Source organism: Bombus terrestris, chromosome 15 (genome assembly GCF_910591885.1).
Source record: "Bombus terrestris chromosome 15, iyBomTerr1.2, whole genome shotgun sequence".
In the NCBI taxonomy this organism is placed as follows: Eukaryota; Metazoa; Arthropoda; class Insecta; order Hymenoptera; family Apidae; genus Bombus; species Bombus terrestris.
In genome coordinates this window covers 2,965,831-2,990,914 of record NC_063283.1, presented here as the reverse complement: position 1 = coordinate 2,990,914, position 25,084 = coordinate 2,965,831, and the positions used below count along the sequence as shown (strand labels likewise).

The 25,084-nt window shown below is 40.0% G+C and overlaps 1 protein-coding gene across 4 annotated transcripts in view; it reads right to left on the bottom strand.

Annotated features, from left to right (window-relative positions):
• The window catches only part of LOC100645423, an 83,028-nt gene that overhangs the window by 27,769 nt on the left and 30,175 nt on the right, over positions 1-25,084 (bottom strand). The window contains exon 1 of one of the 4 annotated variants that reach the window (XM_048412397.1): positions 6,629-9,118. The exons of the other annotated variants lie outside the window; for them this stretch is intronic. The gene's annotated coding sequence lies outside the window, so the exon portion shown is untranslated. Of the gene's footprint in view, positions 1-6,628; positions 9,119-25,084 lie in introns of those variants that run through there. 4 annotated transcript variants of the gene reach the window in all.

Genomic DNA, 25,084 nt, shown 5'->3' with positions numbered 1-25,084 from the left:
TTCTGTGCGTTTTCGCATCTTCGAAGTTCCTACGAACACATGAAACTGCAGTCTGGTAACGTGGCAGTTGGCAGTGCGATAATAATACGCTTGAAATATCGCTTCGATGCTTCGTTCGTTAGTAGATACGTAACGAACGAGAAAACAAAGATACTCGAGCTTCATAGAAATGCTGACTCGAGTCCAACGCTGGCCTGAACAAGAGAAAATGGAATAATATGTCGGGAATAAAGGAAAAAGGGGGAAGTAGGGAGAAAAAAGGTTGGAAGAATGGGAAAGTGAGACGAGCGAGCAACGACAAACGAACGAGCTGGGCGAATGAAAATAATGAACGCCTAGGAGAACGAGGCTAAAGTAATAAGAAACAAGCGCTGGATCGGGATGAGAAAATCTTACGAAGGACGGAGAAAATAAACGAAGGGAGGAGAAGGAAGGCGATAGCGGAAGGGCAGCGCAGAGAAACGAAGGAAACGTAGAGAAGAAAAGTCTCCGAGGAACGCAATTACGAAATAAGCTTTTTCTCTAAAGAGCAACTCTGTCGAGATACACAGCGTGGGCTTGAGTATAACTAGATCAACGAACAAGAGAAATCACTGGAGATCAGAAATGATCAGGCAATGCGAGGAGCTGAAAGGCAAAGTAAAGGCGCGTACACGCGAAGCAAACACGTTCGTGCCAATTTTTCGTGCGAATTTCTTTATTTTTATCGCGCATTGAAGTATTCGCTTCGTAGCGATCAATTTTTAAGTATACGTTTGAATAAAACAACCATTAAGTTTTGCTTTTATCGGCAATTATCGATCGTATTAAAAAATTACTATCAATTACGCGTAATCAATGATAACAAGATTTGTAATAAAAATATCGGAATCTTATAAATTCGGTCGTCGTAATAATCGGAATATTCGTAGGATCTCTTTATGTCAGAGTTTAAATCCGGAAGAATGGAAACCGCGCAAGCATCTTTTTTCCCCGCCAACAACTTCTTCGCCGAGCAACAGCAAGGACGCGCCATAAAGTTACTTTAAAATAGAGCAATTCACGTGGGACTTGTGACGAAACACGGTCATTTCGCAAGTTCTCTTGCATCCTACCGGTTACAGTTAATATGCAAACGGGGCAACAGACTCGCAAAACGGTACTGAATTTATACGAGGTCCTTAGTATGTACATTTGGTGGATATCTTTTCGATCAAAGCGTCCTTTGGCCGGCGCTAATAACCGTTTACGTGCGGTTGCTGCATCATTAAAATATTACATACACCGTACGAAGGAGAAAAAGGAAAAAAGCCAGACGGAAGAACGAGACTTCAAGTAAGAGGCCGAAAAAAAGGAAAAAAGAAAAAGAAAAAAGAACGCGAGCAAGAACCGGAGACGGGATTGCCGACCTACTGTCCTGCATACCACGAGGGACTACCTGCAGCGAAAAGACACGCTACGCGTGGTCGAAAACCCAGAGGATTCCCTTTTCAACCAGCGATCGCAACAGTTATGAGAAAAATTTCAAAAATTGTAACATTTCTAATAATTAGTAGCTTAAGTACTTTAGTTTAAATGATCCTGCTTACGAATAACCATTGGTTAAGCGATCGACGTTCTTTTTATCACCATCATCCATAATGGAACTTGTCTTTGGTTACCAACAACCGTTATCGATGACAGAATTAATTTTTATTAACATCACCGATAATCAGTACCTCGATCATTTCCCATATGTACAACAAACCCGTAATCCAATAGTTAATTAGTAAATTATTCCTCAAAAGGGACCGGCTCATTCCACCAAATTGCTTTTATCTGCGATTATCGATCGTATTAAAAAAATTATTATGAATTACGCGTAATCAACGTTAAGAAGATTTATAATAAAAATATCGGAACCTTATAAATTCGGTCGTCGTAATAATCGGAATATTCGTAGGATTTCCTTATGTCAGAGTTTATTCCTTGCGTGTTCCTTGTTGAACGATTGCAAGTTCTTTCGACTTGGTTGAGCGAACGACCCGAGCAGCTGAAGGTTGGTTGACAAAGATTTGTCCAACGTAAATGATCTTTCACCGTTCGATCGCGTACGACAAGCAGAAGCAATTAGCAGGCTGTAAAGGGGTAAACTGCGTAAATATGGAGCCGATAATTTGTTAATCAGCTAATTCAATCGGTGGACTATTAACTCGTTAATGACGGATTGCGTGCTATATAGGCCGTTGGTCAAAAGCTGTTTTCAATCGTCGACTACCAGGTCCGAGGCCAAATTATTTGCCAATACTCTAACGTTTGACCATCGATTGTTTGATCGATTTGAGGATTAAAGCAAAGCCTTGGTCAACCCTAAGGCGATAATTTTCAAGATTCGATAGGTGTTCGCCTCTGAGAACCAATTATTAGAAATTAATATCCTTATTAGGGACGACTGTGTGAGGGCAGAGGCAGCGCTGGAAACCGAGGAGGCAGTTTCGACTCGCTGGAAATCGATAAACGCCCAGGTTCTTCAAATTAATAATACAATTAGATATGAAACAATGCTTGAACGTTGTTTGTTTAATTTTCATACGAGAAGGATATTATTATTCTCGGTATACGTGGCCAATAAACGAGACGCGGTTTAACGTTCGAAATTAATTCTCGTATTTTCGCTCAAGCAAAAACCTTTGCGTTTCGTGTCGTACAATATTCGTTCTATTTATCGAAGGCGCATACATTCTGCCATATTCATGAGATAAATAAAATGTTTACTGGTAACGTATATCGTCATCAATTGGTCTTACAATATTTGGCAAAAGAAGAAATCCACGATATTCGGAAGAAAATAAGACGTTTACTCGTAACGTTCGTCGAATTTGACTTTTGATATTTGGCGGAAAGAGAAGCCCGTTATGGCCAAAGGAGAATCGATAGTTTGTTCCTAATGTTCATGGAATTAGACAAAAATCTAAATGTCGAGAAATATTTGGCGAGGGATAAAATCATATTCACGAGGAAATCAAATATTTACTCGTAACATTTATCAAATTAGACTTTTAATATTTGGTGGAAGAATAGGACGCGTAAATCACGGGAATAAAGTTTGCGAAGGGTATAGGCGATTTTCATGTACGAGAGATTAAGGTTGATGGTTGGATATAGGTGAAATGGCCCGGAGTGGTCCCAGGCATCCTATTATCACTATTGGGTTATCCCATAATTTTCATTTAGCTACTTGCGGCAAATCGGTTAATAGCCATGACCAACCAAAACCGATCTATTACCATTATAGTTAGAGGTAGGAAGTTTATTTTTCCTCTACCAGTGACAATATTAGAAAAACAGGCTAATTGAGATGCCGCGCATATTCAAAGACTGGTACAGTCTCTAGAGTATAAAACAGAAAGCTTTTCCAAGATTATCTTGTGCCGCTATTTCCATAAGAATAAAGCAATGCGTAAACTTTTAATTCGCACCACATTTTCAAACTGCTAAGATCCAATTCGTAATCTACTGAAATTTATTTCAGCAGTCGTGGCATTACGAAACAGCATCGATTTTCAGTTTAAACTTGCTGAGATTCTTTCTAATTCTTTTTACATAAAAGATCATCGAACAACAAGTGAAACAACAAAGTAGTATTTCCGTTTATTAATTGATGAATTTCCTGTTCATTTTTATTCAAACGAGGTATAGCGAAATACAGTTAAAACGAATACGATAAAATATACAAAAAGGGTAGAACTAACATTTCCAAAGCAATTTACTCGATCGATCGTTCGTCTTACGGACCTTTTTCCCAGATATCTTCTCGATTACTCTACATTATTGAAAAAAACGCCTAAACGAATTACAGAAACAGACATGTTTCGGCTTCCAACGTGAGCGCGGTTCTTTAAACTTCGTCAGACGGTGAGACCCTCGTCGAATCGGAACCCCTTAAAGTCGACACGAAATCACAGACCTATTTCGTCTCTTGCAAGACTTTTCTTGTCATCGATATTTTATAGAGCCCTCGGGACGTCTCTCTCTTTCTGGCAAAGTCGATCTGAGAGCGATCGCCAAAGAAGTATCGTTCGAAACTTGAAAATCGGATTTCTGTTGTGGATACACACTTTTTCCAGCCACTTTCAGGGAATAGGAGAGAGCTGTCCTAATCGATTCAATATAATATTTCACTCTGTTTCAGGCAAGTTACCGGGAAGATTTTTACGACGACCGCGTTCCAAATAAATATTTTCTTCGAAACGCGCATTCCCTTGCCAATCGAGGGGAGCAGGACAGAATTCTGAAAACGTGAAACTGCATTCTTTCTATTTGTATGCAAATTCTAGGAGGAAGGAGACAAATTTCGTCTATCAATGGGACCTCGTACAGTCTTAAATTTTGAAATAATCGAACGGATTGTCAAAATCTTCTACTTTATGCCAGGGAATAAAACATATACCAGGTGACTCAGACTTTCTCCGCTTATAAGTACAAATAAAAAAAGAGACAGACTCATCGATGTGTGTTTGGAAATCATTAAGTGTTATTCACAGAATACGCTGACTCTGTATCCCGGAAGAAGTCTGGAAGTATATAACGGGTCATAATATAATTAATTAAGTCTATCCTCGTAAGACATCTCGTTACTAGAATATTTCTGAATCACTGTATACGTAGTACATTCTTTTTTATTTTTGTATTAGTATCGCATATAATGTAATTCAATTAAAATAATGTATTTATTACGCTGTGAAATGGTAATATGTATCTATGTGAAATCGCCAGGTACGCAGGAAAATGCAAGGAAAGAACGGCAACACATCCAAACCAGCTGGCTGCTGAAGCGAGCAAAACTCTCGTAGAAAGAAGACTGAAAAAGAAAACACCCCACTGACCTCGCTAAAGAAATAAAATAGTCAAACTCGGAGATGATATCTCGCTGGGGGTAGCCATCCATATATTATTTAGCAATTAAGTTAGAAAAATTGACCGAATGTCCAGCTGGACAAATTGTAAAGTATAAATTAAATAATAAAAGATAAAGAAAAAAATATGTATGTATATGTGTGACTTTAAATAAATAAACAATCAATAAATGAATATTTTCTCTCCCGTATACTCGAAGCGCATTGATCTCCCGAATTCCTATTTATACAGTTGCAATAGCGTTTCGCACGCGTTTCGTTTCTGGTAAGCGAATGTTATTCTGGTATATTATACCGCTATTCCATTGCGAAGCTTGCCTCGTGTCAACGCACGCTTATTTTGTAACGAGAGTTAGCTGTAAATTTATTTCACCAAACTCAAAAACGAGCCTCTTTTATTTTCATGACCGAAATGCGAATAGATTTGCGAGAAACGCCAATAAATATGCAAACGAAGAATATAAACAACGAGAAAACCGTAAAAATATTCTACCATTTTATAGCGATGCATCGTTGGAAAAGTTTGTTCATCTTCAATTGTCATAGGAAAATTCTTCGATTTAACCAAATTTTAATCAAATTTTCAGACTCTCGTAAGTTGACTGTTGATTGTGGCGAATATAACTAAAAATGGAAAAAAAAAGATGGAATTTAGATAGAAAATTATTTTATCTATTTGTAAAAGGTACTACACACTGTGAATATTTTATGTACACTTTTACATTAAATGTAATTTTGCATCTTCAAGTTGCTCACAACTGCATAGAAATTTGCAGATCATTCGCAAGTAATATTTTCGTCTATCATTTGAAATAACGAAGGTATTACATTCATACAGACTTGTTAGAACAATCAAATGCACACAGTGTAATATACCGAGAGTGTTCAACGGTATTTACCTTCGTCCAGATACACATCTCTCTTAAATAATTAATTTCACATAAACGGATCGTTTATTTCGAAAACGGTGTAAGTCCATTTTTTGACAAAATTGAGAAAACGAGAAATTTCCATGAACTTTAACTGGAACTTTTCATTTATGAATAATTTACGTCTGTTTTAATCAATTGAAACTCGGTTAATAAGTGGAATTGCATAATCATTTACTTTCAAACGTGGCGTAAGCCTATCATTATCCTGAAAACAAAATATTGCTCTAATTAATTCTCAAGAAAGCTATGCGTATAACGAGTGTACCAACTGTTTGTACACACCGAGACGCGACCAAACCTAAGACCGAATCGCGTAGACCTAATCAGCATTTTCCAATCGACGTAAGCGCCCACACTTCGGTACTTCAAAACGAAGAAAAATGGACTTATGACATTTTCAAAATAAACCGTCTGTATCTCGTTTTCGAGCGCAATTGTCAAACTTGTTTTACACAGACCCTTAACTTCTCGAAGAAAGAAAACCAAATACGAAATAGAAAAAGGTCGGATCGGAAGGGTTAAGATAATTAGGGACAAAACAATCGCGCAGAGGCAAAGTAGCGTAGAATGGCAGAAGTGCCGTTGGCTATTCTTAAAGTTGGTCCGCGTGTAGCATTTCGATCCGGCGCTATCTTGGTACAAAGATATTTAGCCGCGTGCGAAAATCCGAGTACGTATGCTCGTCGCCTATAGGAACGAGGCACGAAAACCTGATATCATCTTGATGTCGGCCCGATATTCCTGGAATGCACCGGCCATTTACGAAAATGGCAACCTCCGTCCTCCCTGTCCTCCATTGTTCGTTCTCTTAAGTTCTCTTACCATTGACTTCCCTTGCTTCACGTCGCTTTTTTATCACCGGCGCGCCGTCTTTGTTGGCCCTTGATATTTTCTTCTCCTCCATTGGAAGCCTAATGGAAATTGCGTTAGCCGAAACCCGGTAACAGCTTCCTCGAACCTCTTGCCTTGCATCTTCGAGCGATCGATCGGCGCAGCTTGGTCGTTATCGAATTTCTACGTTACCTTCCGCGGTAGCTCAAATACACTGCCACCTTTCTCGAATAATCGCCTGCGAGAGAATGGCAAGAATCTGTTACAGGTTGCAAACTTGGTAGAGAACTCCGATCGTTTTTCCCCACGCACTCAACTTCCCACGTGCATTCATTTACGTGTACGCTATAGTATACTGTACTGTGTATAGTGTACTGTGTAGACTGGCGGCCAGAAGTGTTAGGACACCTCGTGGTTTCATAGGAAATGTAATAATCGATGTGATTCAACGTAGAAGTAATATGATTAAGGTCAAACGTAATTTAAAGTACCTGGTGCGATTTACTATATGTAGAAACTGGACATTGTTGAAATTATTTGAAAGGATTACGGTAGCGTAGTTAATTATAATAATTACGTGTTAGTATATCTTGACTATCGGTAAGAGCGTAAGATGAATTGGGTAGGACATTGCGAAAGGTCTACTCGAAATTCGAATTTGTATCGTAAAATCATCCGTAGCATGTGTCGAGAATTGGGGACAAGTAGCAAGAAATACTGCAATAATACGAGCGACGAAATTGATGAAAACGACGATCAAAATGATCAAAAGAAAACAGGTACAAAAGGAGAATTAAATTTAATTTGCGGCAAATTATAACGTTGAATGTATAGAGCGTGTTCCACGAACTCTGACAACTTGAAATATCATCGAGTCTACTCGAAATTTGAATTTGCATCGTAAAATCATCCGCAGCATGTGTGTCCAGACTTGGGGACAGGTAGCAAGAAATACTGCAATAATACGAACGACGAAATTGATGAAAACGACTATCAAAATGATCAAAAGGAAGCAGACACATATAGACAAAAGGAGAATTAAATTTAATTTACGGGAAATTATAACGTTGAATATATAGAGCGTGTCCCACGAACTCTGACCATCTGAAATACCTTCGTTATTTACCCGAAATATTTGACTTTGTTCATCCTATTAATTTCGTTATGATAATAATAATAAAAATAGTAACGATGCGTTTGTAATGTTCATAATATCAACGGGTCAATACCATTTGTTACGCGATAGAGAATTACAATCCGTGATTTTACAGAATAACGTTAACGATTGTAATTAACGTTGAGCAAAATTAAGCTCGCATAATACGATTTTATGAAACAAGCTCGACGTGCCGACAATATGCGCCGATACAAGCTTGTAATCTTTGAACCGTTATAATCTTCGAAGCGAATTTCTTACTTCTCTTATCGTCGCAGTGACTGTTGTAACCGATGCAGCCATAATTCGTTGCGTCACATTCAGCGCAGTTGTTGATAAATGTCGATATCAAATATTTTTCAATGTTGCCCGCAAGAAACACTCTAATGGTATCAAGTCTGCAGATCTAAATAGTTGGCTAGGAAGCAGTGCCTCCATGACCTATCCATCGATTTCGTCGATGCACGTGGTCGACACTTGCAACATGTTTCATAACAAAGAAAGTAACAGAACGAACAGAGTGGAATATCTCGGAAACGGTAACTTTTAGGACGACAGGTAGCTTGGTACTTCTATATTCAAAATTCGCTGTTCTATCGAAATAAAACATGAAAATCGCCCATCCCAATTAAAGAAATTAAACTGACCTCTGTATCTCCTCTACGTATCCATCTGCCAGCAGATCATTACCGCTGTGTTATATATTTTTTTAAATCCTACAATTTTAATTAGGAACATTTTCACATATTGTTTGGAATAACGAAGATATTTCAGACGAATAGAGTTCGTGCGTCATACAGTACATACATGAATCGTTTGCAGTCTGTGTTTCAAACGAAATAATAATTGTCACAGACTTTAATAATTTGTTAATTATTCCTCCAGAGATCGAGCGGTATTTGACAAATACGGTAACATACGACCTATGCCGCGGTGCTTATTTTGCATTCTGTACAGATACATGAAAAGTGTATAATCGTGGCAAAATAAATACAAAGTATAATATATCGATCTATTTACAGTATAGATAAGCTACATAATTACGGATTTAAATATAGAGGATGGGCTTACAAATATTTGGAATCAGATTTTACACGTATTTGCCAGGTTTGTCGTTATAACTGGTGGTTGATGGTCGTAATGCTTGTGAACGGAGGTCTGTACCTACTCAAATAGCTTTGAACCGGATTCCTGCGATGCCAGATGCATATTGGCTTAATCCAGTTCTTCGATGGTTGATTAATCAAGCCTACGATCCGTATGACAATCGTATTTAATCGCTCCTACGTGGTTTACTTGAACGTACATACGTTTCGTGGCTAGCTATACGCATCGTGCTAAAGTAATCCTGATTGACGGGAATTGGAATCGATTGGAACGGTGGCGAAAGCAACATCTAATTATGGACGAGCAGCATTTGGATTCGGCGGAGCTGGCCTCGTTCTTCAGCCGCGTTTCACGCGGCGAGATTTTCCCAGCTGTGTGCATTCCTCCGTTAATATCAGCCTCTGAAACGTTGCTCTTCACACTCGACGCAATTATTCCGAAATCAGTTAACGTGGCGTGCACCGTTTCCTCTGATTTATATCGCGGCTCGCAAATTCTACGCGGTATTAGTATGCGTATGCGACGTTACAAAACGATGTGCCAGAGTTTCCGACCTTTTTCGACCAACAATTTTCATTTCCAACAACTGGACTGCGGATTTTTCTGCGAATTTCTATTCGCGTAGCGAAAGAAACGGGAACCTCGCGATACATAAAATTTTATTTCTCCTATTAAACGTTACAACGAGTACTTCGTTTCGTTATGTGCTCTTTGCACATAACGCGCGTTTTCTACACTTCTGCGCTTTTCAATTTTCCCACAAGCGTGACAAACGCGCGCAGACTAATAACAAACCAACGACTTAAGCCTCGTATAAAAACAACGTCGAGTTCCGAACAACACACTGGCGATTTTCTCGAAACATTAAAAATTCTCTTCTCGAAACTAAGACGACATTGAAAGATAACAAAAAATCGAAGAACGCAGCGGAGTAAAATCAACAAACGCTACAAATCTTTAATAAAAAATAACCACGATACACCTGGCAGGCATTTCGCAATTCCTTCGGAAGATTCACGAGCTGGATACTCATGTTATAGGCGGATACGTGGAACAGAACGTTGTTTATCGATCCATATTAGATAATCAACGAAAAAAACAAGGAACAATTTATAAAATCGGCCTTTGCAACGTTTCAATCCTCTCGTTAACGATCGTCGACTTCTTTATCGTAATTTATCGGACCTTCTCAGGATTTATAGTACATTTTCTAATGGCAGTGAGCTGAGAAATTGGCTCGAGTTCGTTACACTTATATCCGCTGTTTATGATATTTACTCTCTGGTCACAAGCTGTGCGCAGTTAGGAATTAACTTGCCTGTTCGAGTCGTCGAACTTCGAGAAGTTGCATAAATATTTGCGTTACGTCGAGATAGAACTCTTCTCGGTTCACTGGAGCGAGCTGTAAAATCGCAAAGCGTGCAACATTGTAAGGAAACGTCGTCTTACGTACTCCTCGGTCGAGGGTCAAATATACTTAAAATCGCGAGTGCTTCAGACGATTTCATAGATGGAGGAAATAAAACGTTTTTGTCAGAGACGCATGGGATACGCAATGGACGTGGATAAAGATAGTTGGCGAACATTTATGCGAATCTACGTTCTCGTAGACGCGATTAGAGGAATGGAACCCCAGAAGCAATTTATTTTAGTAAATATTACGAGTCGCGTATCCCGCTTTAAATATTTGTTATATAAAGGAGATATTTATTGTTTAATTTGTTTTAATTTGGACGTAATTTAATTAGGACTAACAGAAGGATTTAATGGCCTTTGCGGTATTACTTAGAGTTTAATTGCAAGTGAGAGAATCGAATCGACGTATACAGAGTGCCCCAAATTTAAACGGGCAAACTGCGAGCAATTAATCTACGGACAAAAAGAAGAAAAAGAGATATATAGAGTTCGTTAGCAGAGGCCTTGTTACAAAGTTACAAATAAACATTGTACGCGTGAAATAAATAACGAGACGTATTTTCCATCGCAGCACGCAAAAGTCGACTGTATTATTGTATCGGCGTAGTTACATGCTTTTTTCCTTTTTTCTCGTATCGTCGACAATCAGAAAATGTAACGATGCAATAAAAATAATTACTTAATACTTTTAATAAATTTCACTTTTAAAAAGCTTGCTCGTTTCAAAATATTGCCCTCGTGCTCCAATACGAGTTTTACATCAAAGAACAGTGGAATTAATCGCACTACAAAGTTCTGCGAGCAGAATTTCGATAATTACGTCGTTACCTATTTCCTGCGTATAATATTTCTTTATAATTTTGCAAGAAAGCGTTTATTGACAAACTTTATCGTCTTTTTGCCTGTAGATTACGGACAACCTGTACGCTAATAACAGCGAGTAAATACAGTTTAAGTATCGGACACGTGCCATGCAAGAAGGAATATTTATATTATGAAAAATCAAGTTTCTACTTAAAAAGCTATTTAGTTTAAACTACACTTGTTCTGCTGGCGTTAGAGCGATAAGTCAAGCAAACACAGCAAGCAAAAGGTTCGTTCTCTGCTGATCGATGGTCTGTAACTTGTCGTGCTTCTTGCCTTTAAGATTCTTCGCACCCATCGCTTGAAAATGGGTCGCACGATAACGTTATCAGAACGATATTAGCTATCTTATTCGACGTACGTTTCAACAATGTCTACGACTATCGCGTACTACTCTGAATAGTCTATGCATACTACTGTTCATATTCTTAAGTATTAGGAACTTCGCACGGAACACGATAATTAATCCAGATTGTCGAGAAAACTATTAATCAAATAGAAGTGTGTGTTCGACGATATAAAGTGCATGCAAAAAGGATTATGAAAATTAGTCACGAGAGCCGGGGAAAAATAACGAACGAGCAAAATGCGATCTAAATCCTATTAAAAATTTTGGCTGAATCGACGCTGTACAATTGAACAACGAGATACAAAATGTAAAAGTACATTATAACATAAAAGAAAAATAACGGAGTATAAAACAAAAATGAATATAATCGAGAACGTAATATCTAATATCTTATTTTATTATATATAATTGACAAGATTTTTGTTGCTAAAGTCACAAAACAGATGGCAATCGTCGAAAGTTTTAAGTTGCTGTGTCCTAGTGCAAATGTCCTGATACTATGAACAGAGTTGTACATCTTCCGTGCACTGATTGTCATTCGCGTTTGCTGGCCGCTTTAATCTCGAAACGTTCGCGTTCCATCGAAATGGTTTCGTTTCGCCGAACTGCCACATTTCATCAAGCCGTTACACGTTCGCGGACCACAACCGCGTTGACCTTTCGTCGAGCTCGCAAATTATTCGACACGGTGACAACCACGTGTCTTTTTCATCCGTTTTCCATCAAAGAAAACTTAGTTGTTGGAGATTTAGTCGGACGACGGAAGTTTCCACGCAGAATGGAGTTTGCAAGTCGGAAAGTCCGTGTTTTCCCAGGATACCACGACAGAAACGAGTATTTCTACTTTCGACTTTCACGGAGAAAGAAGTTGACCTTAGCATTTTTTCGCCGATCGATCGTTCCTTTCTGCGGTCGTCCTTTTGAATTTACGATTCTCCGAGTGTTTCTCTCGGCCCACTCATTTCTCGTCGTATTCTTCTCGCTTTATTCGATTTATAGTTATCCTCGAAAGAAGTTGTATGCTAAGAAAATTTGATTACAGCGTTGTACAGTTGCCTGCGTCATCCTTCGACGATCGATGCCACCCTTTCATCGTGGTTTCTGCAGATTCCCGAGCTGTTTCTCTTAGTCAACTTCTTTTTCTCTTTACTAGATTTGCTTTACGGAACTTTGCAATTCAGAAAATTATTTCTCCATTAAATAAACGCTGCACGTAAAAAGTTCTGCCTGTAACCTGTTAACCGAGGGAAACGAGTTAACTCGCTGCTCGAATCGCCAATTTCATTGAAATAATACTATTTGATATGATTGCCGAGCAGTGGCATATTTTTGTTAAACACAGTTTCCCTTCGAACGGAAACTATTAATCGTCATTCGTATTTACATTTGCAACAGCTAAGACCGATCTATTGACTGGGACTGATTCGTTTCCATTGTTTCGTCCTTCGATTCTGTGATTATCAAAGCTAAATCTAACGATAACCAAAGGAAATGGTTAACGGGTTAAAAAATAATCTCACGCGTAGAAAAGTAAAGTTTAGCCGCCTTGCAAGAAGCGTTAAAGCGGCTGTCATAAAAATAAAATTCTAAAGCTCTCGGTGTTCTCACCTTCTTCTCACGTAACTCGACGGTCTCGTTCGTCTGGAAAGATTCCGTTTTGCCCTTAAACACTTCAGCCGGTGTCATTCTTCGAGGCGTTTTCCTTTCACGATCCTCGAGAACGCTACGCCATTTCTATCCCCTCGATTTATTTTTCCTCTTCGTAGGAACTCGTAGAACGTGTACTCGCGAAAATACAATTACCTCGCGAGTTTCGTTCGTATCGTGACACACACGCTCTCTCTCTCTCTCTTCCCTGATTCGATTTCCTCCTACGGCGAAATTTCACGTTCGAAATCCCGGCTGACAATTGCCGTTTCGAGCGGACCAGTGGGCAGCAGTGACGAATCGAGTCAACGAAATTGGCGAAAACAAGCGGACTAATGGCAAAGGTATAGTCCTCGAACGCGACTCTTCCCCTTGCTGGGTTTTAAAGCTGCAGAAATAGGTTGCGCCAGTCAGGAGGGTTCGTAGGCAGGGGCTCGTGTGCCGTGGACGAGGCCTCGTTGATCGATAGGGTCTAACCCACTACTACGGACGCGTCTCTTCATTCTCCGCCAGCGCACAGCCACACGTACGTTTCGCTGTTTACCAACACTTTTCACAGCTTGTAATGCGGCACAGGTAAATACAGGGGACAACCGAACATCCCCGTCGTAGGTGCGAACAGGCTTTCTTTGTGTTTGCCAACACCGACTCGTTAAACGCAACTTCTGTCTGCGTGTACCTTCGACCGAGACGCCTGCCTCTCTATACTTTGCGTTTGAGATTAGGAACCAATTCGAGTAACGCGTTAGAAATAAGTTGAAGCAGATCGAACGACGAGGCAGCTTTTCGTATGGCAGAGCAAGAAATTTTTATTTTTGTAAAAATAAGCGGAATCCGATGGTGAATTTGCAAACAATAGTATATTCTATATCAACAACGATCATTTCAAATTCTATCCAGAAACGACTATAACTGCGTTGCGAACATTTTCCACGTTTCAGAAATAAGCTCTTTGCAGAGAATAGCAAAGTCAACGAGAAGGACAGAAACAGAGTAAGCTTTAATTCTCGGTTTTTGTATCAGGAAAGAAATTTGAAACAGCAGAAACTTCTGTTCAGAGATGGGGGCTCTTATTACGCGAACAGAAAATAATAGGCACATGGAGGAGACAATTAACGAGCTCCTATTATACGAATTTCGATTATACGTATAAAGAGTCCCCGGAATGTTCAGATAGATGAAGTTCTATTGTACTCGAGTTTGTTGATGCTTTCCTAATTGGTTATTCTATAGTTTAGAGAATAATTTTCATGTCAAAGATTGATAAAATGTAAAGAGCACTCGAGAAGAATATGACGAGTTTACCATCGTTAACTTTTTGATCTTTATGTCACTTAAATATTATTTGCAAAGTTTGTTAGTTTTAGGGATACACTACCGGCCTTAAGCGTTTCTACACATCTTCTACTACGATACATCTTAGCATCCACTCGTTACATTTATTGAAAAACTCTATCAAATTTTAGTATATCCAGCATTTTATTAGGTTGTCCGAAAAGTTTCTTTCGTTTCATGAGGTAGAAATAGATGAACAACAATTTCTGTTTTATATTATTTTATTGAATTAGGTATGATCCATTTCGTTCTATTATTTCCTTATAAAACGAAAGAAACATTTCGGACAACCCAATACAAAAAGATACAATAAATACAAAATAAAAGCAATGAAAAGTACGCGATCTGTATTAAACATTAGCAGTTGTCACTTATGATCAGTGGCGTATATCGTTTCAATAAAAAGCAACTATTGCATAGCGCGACTACATAGGAGCTACTAACATATTAAGCGACTGAAATATATCGTGTGTCTAAAATATACCAGAAATGTCTTAATTTATGGCACCCTCACCTGTCTACCCATTTCTCTTCCAAAATTTAAAAATCACACGCCATTCCGAACGCTTAAAGCTCTACGTTTCCTTATCAAATCATCATTCGTTTAGAATAACACCTATTTTATGCTTTCGAAGAATGTAATATTCCTTCGACCTGTGTTTCAACAGCGACTTACACGATCGTAACAGAAGACACGCGATAGTTAGGAACGACAGAGGTGGCTCTTCCCGATAACTGTGACAGCAATCTCGGCAAGAATGGTTGTGCAAGTGTCACGTCGTCAAAACGCCTTTACAATTCTCTCGTTTATATTCGATATGTGTACATACATAGGGTGTCCTTTTCTTCATTCTCTGTTACACATTGCCGTTTCTCTGTGATATTTGAATAACCGTGGGCGTGTCACGGTTATTCGGTTCCTTCCTGCAACTGGATTTTTTGCCTTCCTGGCTTTTTCGCCAGTGATATAGGTTCGGGTTGTTGTCTTGTACGTCGTCAGGCTTTCGTTCAAACGCAAGAGGGTTATTTTAACCACCTCTTGCGAAGATAAACAGATACAACGCGTTAAAGGGGAGATTCCTTATAGCTGGAAAAGAGTATCACCTTTTTTTTTATTGTTTTCGTGTGTAGATTCGTCTACCAAAGCGGTTTCCCGATGCGATGGGACACCCTGTATATATATACATAAACGATATCGTTTATTCGATCTATACAGGCTGATTCATAATATGTAGGAAGCGAGGCAGGGGCTGATGTAGCACACTAAAACAAGAAGAACAGTTCGTACGAAGATACGCTTGATATGACCTTCTTTTCGAGTTATAGCTTATTCTGTATCGTAATACTTGCTTAGCCGTATCTTCGGAGAAATTGCTCGAAATGACCAGGCCCAGGATCGATAGAAACGCGAACGTATCATCTCGTAGATCGTCCAAATTGTTCGAGCAGCTTAGACGGATTTGTCGACAACTTTGATCGTCACGTTGACGACCAGTCTCGACACTGTCAACCGACCTTGTATAACCAAGAGATTTTGAGAAACGTCGCCGTAACTAATCATCGGACGGATCCAGATCCGGAGGCTGAGGAAATAAGGCCAGCACGATCTATCCACTTGCCGGGAAATCGTTCGTCTGAACAATGTCCATCATCGCGGAATATGCTGTAACTAGAAAACGAGGTCATAACGATCATACGTTTACACGGACTTTTCTTCTTAATTCGGTGTGTCGGATCAACCCCTGCCATATTTGCCACGTATTCTGAACGAGCCTGTATAATAGCTACTCTAGTATCCACGTATCTCTCGCGTATCCGTGCATAACCTGGCTTCGTGGCAGCTCGGAGAAGGCGAAAGAGTTGCAGGAATCGACGCGATCCGTGAAATCGCCCTTCCCGTTTATTAAATAAATTCTTTATCCGCGACAGCAGCTCGTTGTAATGCCGGCGTATATGCGTGTGGTCGAGAGCCTTTTTCTCATCGATGTATATTATACATATTAATGACGTAACGAAGTCATTTGCGCGTACACGGCTCGATGTAGTAGCATCCAAGTCAATCGTGTTTATTTTAACGCGATAACAATAGCTCGGCTCCTTTTTTTATGCTACGTCGCTTCACGCTATCGTGGCTCGGTCTATCACTACGTTACGGGGACAAAGGATCGTCCGTGGAATTCACCGAATCGCCCCATTTTCAGAGGGATACTTGCGCTGATTTTCTAACAGGTTGTTACGTAGAAGCAGCGTGGACGATCTTGGGATCGGCCGATCCGCTGCGTTTTCCACCTTCAGAATCTTCTCGTTTCACTTGCTTGAATTCAGCTTCCAACAAACTCATCTTAGTACGATACTTAATGGATGATAAAGAGGAGCGTTAAACTTGAAGCTTTTACGATAATCAAATGACATATTTCTGGTTCTACGTGATTTCTAAGGCCACCCTGAAGAAACGAGCCACGAAGAAAAACCACGAATATGGTTAACGAAGAAGAAGAATTATCAGTAATTAAAAATTAACAGCTCGAGTCGCGAGCAACTAGACCGATCCGAACGACGCTCAATGCCACGTTCTTTCTGTTGCTTTCAACCCAATGTTAATAATAAGATAATTTATTGTAATAATAATAATTAATAATAATCCTAGACCTAAAAAATTGGCCGAATTCGGAGAAAATGTCAGAGACAGCTTATCGATTCGCACGGGTCTCGTTTCAAGCTTTCTGAAACGTTAAAATCCTTTTTGTTTGTCGAAACAAACGCAGATAAGATCGGGGCATGAAACTTCAAAGATTCGAGCGGACTTAGATTCGCGTAATCTGCCTAATCAGAACGAGGATCTGCGACACGTTAAAACACCCGGCGATGGACTTATTTCCGACGAATTCGAAACACGCCACTACCCAGTACAACCCTGTGAACTCGATCGTGTTATGTTTCGATAGTTTATCGCCCAGTAACAATTTGTATCTCGATCACGATTACGCGTCGATGTACAAAGGCGTCGAATCGTGCGTACATTCCACACAAATAGAAGCTTCGTTCCAATATACCGCCCAATAAAACGCGTCCAATTGTCGAGAGTTTTGGAATTGGTAGCATAGTTGATGTTTAATTGGCAGTTCTTTGGCGATTGTTAAAAGAGGAGCGCGCAAGTGTCGACGAAAAACAGAAGCGAGCGATTCGTTCCATTCACGTTGGCCGTGTTCACCGGTGTATGGTGTTCGGCAAGGGAGGCAGGGAGGTTGTGCTGCAGAGGCGGCTGTAGAGCATGCGTGATTACAGGGCCAGCCAATGCATTCAAGATTTAGCCGGCGCAGCTGGTGTCGTCGTTCAAGCGGCGTGGCTAACCTCGTTCTGAATCAAGTTGTTCGGTCGCCGAGCACAGCCAATCGAGAACGTTTGCGGTCGGTGAATGACTGGTTCGAACGGTGTGCTTGTCAAAGCATACACCCGATATACGAGGCTACACATGGCCGCCTGTCTGAGGGATCAGCTCCTATATAGGCCGGCAGCTCTTACACCCCGCAAAAATCCTCGTCACTCTACCGACTCTTCTCTTCTACCCCCTACTCGTTCTGTGTCCCGCTATCAACCCATTAATTTACCGTTATCGCGTTTCCAGATAAGAAACCAAACAGAGACCAGCATCTCGCCAACTTCTTGACTGGCGTTCGAGGGATATCGTCGCTCCGCCAGCGTCTAACTAGGAGGACGAAGTTTTAGTCGGAGCACGGTTATGCGAGCATCAATTGCACAGACGCTGCGAACAACGTTTAGATTAGCCAAGTTCGAATCAAGCGACTTGGATCGGGGCGAAACATCTTCGTCCGAGCTAGCTTGTCGCTTTACTCGGCCTGAAACATCCTTTCGAGTTTTTCCGCTTGTTTGCGTTAGTCGGATCGGCTGAATTAAATAGCTCGAAGCTACTTTACCAACTGTAAAGTGGATATAGTTTACTTGACTCGTAATATTCCTTCAAATTCGCATGTTTATTCGGATTACAAGTATGGTTAGTCAAAACGTAGTCCTTCTTCAAACATACATCTTTTCGTTTTGATAGCTTGTCTTAACTGTAATCAAGAGAGAGCGAGAAATACGACCTGTTCCAGTTACTTAAATTACTGCGTTTAGTTTAACGCGATAAAGAAGCTGAGAATGATAATAGCGTAACTCAGTTTACTTTTCATAAAACAACGTCCCGCGTTATTAATATCATAAAAAAATTAATCGCATTCCCCCAAGTCATAAAAACGCATCGAGGCAAAGAACGAACGAAGTTAACGTCTTAATTAATTATGAGACTAAAAGGACGAAACTCTCAAGAGCCTACACCTTTCCAATAATTTCCGAGTTTCCCCGTAGGTGTATGAAAATCCACATCCTATCTCATTAGGTAATCCGACGTCCAGCTATGTGACCGAGCTTCTAATCATCACCGAGTCATCGTCGTGTTACGAAGCGACGATGCTTTATGAGCTTGATCAGCCGATACACGTCGAAACGCGTAAAGTTTCAGACGGAAGAGAGAAGATCTGTGGATAGGCGGTTCGCAAAGCACCCTGTAGAAACGTACACGAGGCTGGGATCACGTGCAGAGACAGAGAGAGCGAGGGTGTACAGGTGAGAAGGATCCGTAGATGAGAGAGCCCTCGTTGACTGGAGGCAGTTAGAGTGTGACAGATTTCACGGGACAACGAGCTAACGAAAAACTAGTCGGCTGTGAGGTGAGAGGGCAGAAACTACGCCGCGCTCTTCTCCTTTCGCCCCTTTTTGCCACCCTCTAACGGTCTAACCGACCACTAGACGCTTTTACATGGTATTCCAACCAACGACTACCGCCATGACGCTACATAACTAGACACTTTGGCCAACGTCCCGATAAACGAGCGACAAATAATTCGTGAAAAATGCACGACGCGCGAACGAAAACCGAATGTCGATGGCTTTCGCAGTCGGTCCGCTTTATGCATAGCTGAATATCGTTGGATTTTAACGTTAAAATATAAGCGAGAATACAAAATATCGCTTTACAGTATCCACTCGTCTAATCGGCTGTTTGAAATTGATGAAGATTTTAGGTGTTACGAGCGCAAGTTGAACAAGACAAAAATGTACGAGTATGGAAATATCAAGAGTGGAGAAGCTTTTTACATTCGATGAACATATTTTGCAGAAGGTTACGCGTATAATAATTTTACATAGCGGTAAAGAATGGAGATCGGTGTTCAACGAGACACGCGAGAGGAAAACATACAGACAACAAGCGATGGGAATACAATTTGCTTATTGTATCCGAATATTTTTCCGGCTTCAAATTTCATCGTCGTTTAGTTTATCATTGTTTATGAACTATGTGCATTTGATAGATTAAATTTCGTTAGTTACGATAATTTTCTCTTATCATGTTAAAAAACAATTGATACAAAAACATTTTCAACGTTACTCTGATCTAATCTTTACAACAACGTACGGTTACCGTATTTAGGGCAGTTATAACGGCGTTTATAGTTATTCGTCAAGTTTACAATTAAGTCCGATTATTTTAGTTTACCGCGCGTAATACATAGAAGGCAGGAGTCCGCGGACTTCATCTCACAAGCTTTCGTGTCCCTTACAGGGCTGCGCATTATTCTGCATCCTCGCGTTGCGAGCGGCCACCTGGCGCACTCGACATTTTCCGAGAAATAATTTCGCTCCGTTTACGTTAAATACGCAACTCTAGCATATGCATCTATCACCGGAATAATCAAATTGCGAAATTATTCTAATGAAATGGCACTATTTTAGCAGCAATTTTTACCCCTCCATTGTGCCTGATCTTATCCTCTCGAGGTCCTTGGTATTCAAGAAAAATGCATTTTACTTTGCAAACGTAACGAGTGAATTATCATCAGAAAAATTCTAAAAAAAGAGATCAACTATATATATATTGAAAATGCACAGTAAAAAACGTTCATTATAATTTAGCAGAGAATTAACTTTACTTCATACATACGCAAATTTATTTCATTTCAACCCTCTTCTCCGTTTTCAATAAAGGCAGCGTCAGTTGAGTCAATAATCCCAAGCCTCAAAAACTTTAATCCGGCGCTGTCCTTCATTCTCTTGTCCTTTCGACGCGGAGTTTCACTCGCCGACCTTTTCTCTATGAAACGTCCAAGAGTGCAGCGTAGAGCTGCTCCCTTTCATCCCTTAAACCGTTCGCCACGTTAAGTACGAATTAAGACAGATCTCGTTTGCAGAATGAACGATCCACCTCTCGGAGGATGCCATTAATCCGACCGTTACACTCTCTTCCTTGCAAAGAGTACCTAGTTTACAGAAACGGAGCTTCTTTTTTCAATGAAAACTCGACTTCCCTCTCGAGTTTCTCCACAGTTCTCTCTCGTCTCTTACGCTCGTAGCTGCTCTACTCGTCCCTAAGAGCAACTCTTTACATCTCGTCGAGCCCATACTTGCCTTTCGTTTCATCGCACTTTGCTTCTTTTCCCGCTGATCGAACGTAAGAGCCACGTTCTTAAACGAAACTACTTTTCGTCTGACAAGGACCGCTGTCCACGATGCGTCGTTTCCTGAAGCGTAAGCGTAATTTGCTTTAAGCCAACTCTACATTGGCAGGCAATTGACAGCAGACACGTGTCGCGGCAAATCGGCATCCGTCTTTCTGCCGATTTTCCAGCAATATCTTTCGTCATCCTCTGTCGTAGAAAACACGCGGAAACACAGACGCTTACCGGTTGCGACACCTGTTTGCGAACAATTGTCTGTCAGCGTAGACATAGCCGAAGGTGTTTGATCTACGAAACGCAGAGTAAGACACATTTTGTCTTTTCACTAAAATGTGGAGCGACGAGGGAGACGCTCTCGTCCTACGTCGCTGTAGTCTGCTATCGCTATACGCAATAGTCTAAGCCGACAGAGTAAACAGGAACAAAACGCGGTTACTACGGCTGCAGCTACTGCTTGCAGACTAGCGAAGCTCGTATACATTCGTTTATAGTTGCAACGTACGCGTACGCCTCGTTACTGACGATGTTAACGTCAGTCGTCATAGTGGAAACGCATAGCGACGAAAACGGTTCGCTGCAGTTTCGTGGACAGGTGCACATTACTTTAAAATGACTGCTGTATGGAAGCGTACTGTAAATCTGGCTTTACATCGGTCCAGTAGCACTTCAGTTCGCTGATTCAATTCAGCACCGAATCGTAACTGGAATAACGTGAACAGTGTTTTCATTACAATAAGCAATTCAGTAATAATATTTTACTATTCGTTTGCGTTGAAAATTTCATTCCTCTCGGAGGTAATTACGGAGCAATTAAGAGGATCACAACGAAACTGACTTTTGCTCACGTTCCTTTTGCTTCGGACGGCGAAAGCATAATCCATCTTCTCCTATTTTTCTTCGTTCACTACGTTTCGATTGTTTTTTTAATAAAACGTCCATTACATAATTCTTGTAAATATATCTTTTATTATATTATATCGTAGGAGGATCATGTCTAATTAAATTGTGAAATTGTAAACCTTGCGGCAGCTTTCCAAATTTATATGTTTCGGCATCAGTTACAATTTTTTGCAATATTCGTTTAACGAAACATGCTTGCGAGCGTGCAAGATAATTCTACGAAGAATGACAACCAATGGACCGGCTACTGACAAAAGCCTAATTGATGATAGCCTCGAGTGTTTCTACTTTCCCTTACTATAGTTCCGAGCGTTTCAAGTTTCTCGTTGTCACGTGTCCGGAACACAAATATTTGAGGGCAGCATGCTATCACAGTAGCGTGTCACCAAGAGTCAGAGGACCAACCCTTCACGTATATGTTGTTCCTAAATTTAGTTTCGCGACATTTACGTATCGTGCGCCACCACAATTCCTGTCAAGTATAATCTAAAAATCTAAGTCAGGCAAATGTTTGTATTGTATATAGAACAGTATGTTAATGACTGCTTATTTACGCACCATCAAAAAAAAAAAGAAAAAAAGAAAAAGAAGAAATACTCTTTTCTAATATCAATATCATAAACGAATATAATCAGGCGCAGCTTCAGCATTTGGCGAAAGAACGCCGACCGGAGAAACGAGCGGTGGATTTCCATAGTAAAGGTTCATTCAAACGGTCTTGTTTATTAATGGCATATTTCTGATCTTTCGCAAATACGCAAGCCTTTTTCAAGGGTGGGAAGTTAAGGGTTCGGATAAAAGGCTGATAATACCAAGGTAAATAGATTAAAGGTGAAAGGGTAGTCGTTGGAAAGTTTTGAGGGAAGATAAGTACGTCCACGTTGACGAAAGAGAGCGCTCGCGTAATACAAACACAAGCCACTAATGACGTTGGAAAGGTTAAGGGTTCTTAGAACGGGTAGACGAAGTTGAGGATAAGTCGGCAGAGGAAGGATAAAGACTGGATGAATGCCGGCGAGCCAAAGATGCGAAAGGGTGGAGTTTTTCTACGACTCTGCTTCTCTCGAACGTTTCAAACGCTGGCAAACAAATAGCCGAGCAGCAGATGCAAACGGGAGATTCGAGGGACGAGCCCAGAGTTCTGATCCAATTTCTTCCGCCCCTAAGTTTTCCAGTAATTTTAATCGTTTCAATCTTTTACCCCTCTAATATTCTACGCGAGCGAAAATATTTGTAAAACCAAAAGAATGTCACAAATCCATCGTAAACGAATCGAGGTTTTATCATTCCTTTTTTGATTTCTTCTATAGAAGATTCTGAAAGTTCTTTCGACTTTTCAAGATTTTTGAAGATTCGTTCAAAGGAACTGGTTAATTCCAGAGTCTCGAAGGATCGCTGCTTTCAACCCCTGTGTAGGCAAAATTGTTATTCGACGAGTGCATAAGTGAGAGGTCAAAGCTTTACTATTTCAAACTTTTGTATGTTGGACGATTGACGAGAAAATAAAACGTTTCAACGTCTGTTAAGTCAATTTCTTGCTATTTTCTATTCGCTTTCATCTATTAGGTTGTCCGAAAAGTTTCTTTCGTTTCATAAGCTGATGATAGATGAACAACAATTTCTGTTTTATATTATTTTATTGAATTAGGTATGATCCATTTCGTTATATCTCTATCATTATGTTCGTGCATAATTCAATAAACTAATATAAAACAAAAAACATTGTGCGTCTATTATTTCCTTATAAAACGAAAGGAACTTTCCGGACAACCTAATACTTCTTATTTTATCTTACTTCACTCCTACTACAAAAGCGAAATGAAAGTTCTTCGCTATCATCGGCAAATACGATCCAAATTGGAGTAATCAACACCGTTCTGATTGGTATCATTGGTTAGAAATTGTAGGTGTCTCGAGTTTCCATTATCGATAGTCCATCGACTATTAAAATCCTGGTCCTAACCCATAGTGACTGTAAAACATATTTGCATGCGCCCCTCCGAGATATCTCACAGGTTCTACCTTTCGTTGAAATTTGTTGTACTCGTATGAAAAATACATACTACGAAATGACACCAAGTTTGATATACTTGGGCTTCGTTAATTACTATACACGCGCTACTATAGCTTCGATAGTGTACAAATACTTTTTGTAGTCACGTTAATCTTCGAATCAAAGCTTCCACGAGACGCACGTGCGACGAAGTGTGCTTTCAAGAATTGCGTTATTTTTTAGTATGAAAATTCATATTATTTATTATTAGAATTATTTTAAAATTCAAATCTTAGTATTAAAATAATTTCACGTCAAGCATCAACCCCATAAATATTCGCCATATATCTCACGATATCCTAAACAACATTTTTCCTGACTACAATTCAGAGCTATTGGGTTGGCAACTAAGTGACTGCGAATTTTGTCATTAGGTGGTAATGATAAAATCCGCAATCACTTAGTTGCCAACTCAATGTATACTCCGATCGTAAATTGCGTAGATCGTACAACGATACGCGTGGACAAAAATAATTATTAGACAACTTTTGAGAATCATGTGGCAAGTTTGGCCATTCTTCCAATGATTCGGCTCGATTACTTTACTTCGGCTCCTGTCAAGCTCAGCAGTGCACATATAACAGCTTCGCATACAACGCGAGCTCCTTAATGATCTCGGAGTTCCGAGAGCTTTTGAGTTTACCGATCGCTGATGGCGAAAGCTCCGAAGTAAAGAACCTTTGTGCTCTTGCCTGGATTCTTGAGCTTGAGCTACCGACGATCTCTTATCGTTACTGCAGTCGGCTTTTCCTTTTCTCTCCCGATCCACCTCCTTGGTAAGGTATCCTTGTTCTTCATACACCTAGAGCTTTGTATCTTGAGCTTTGATTTCGTGCGACGTCGGTGGTCGCCTGCACGCGAAACTCACTGAAATGCCCGCCAGATACGTTCTTTGGTTCGCTGATTTAACGTTCACAATGCTTGTTAGAGTTTCCTGTTGCACTTTCGCGTTTTTCTTACTTTGCACCGTCTCTTTTAGTCACTCGAGACGTATCTATGATACGACGTATATGACGATGATTGCATTAGGTTGTCCGAAAAGTTTCTTTCGTTTCGTAATAATAGATGAACAACAATTTCTGTTTTATATTATTTTATTGAATTAAGT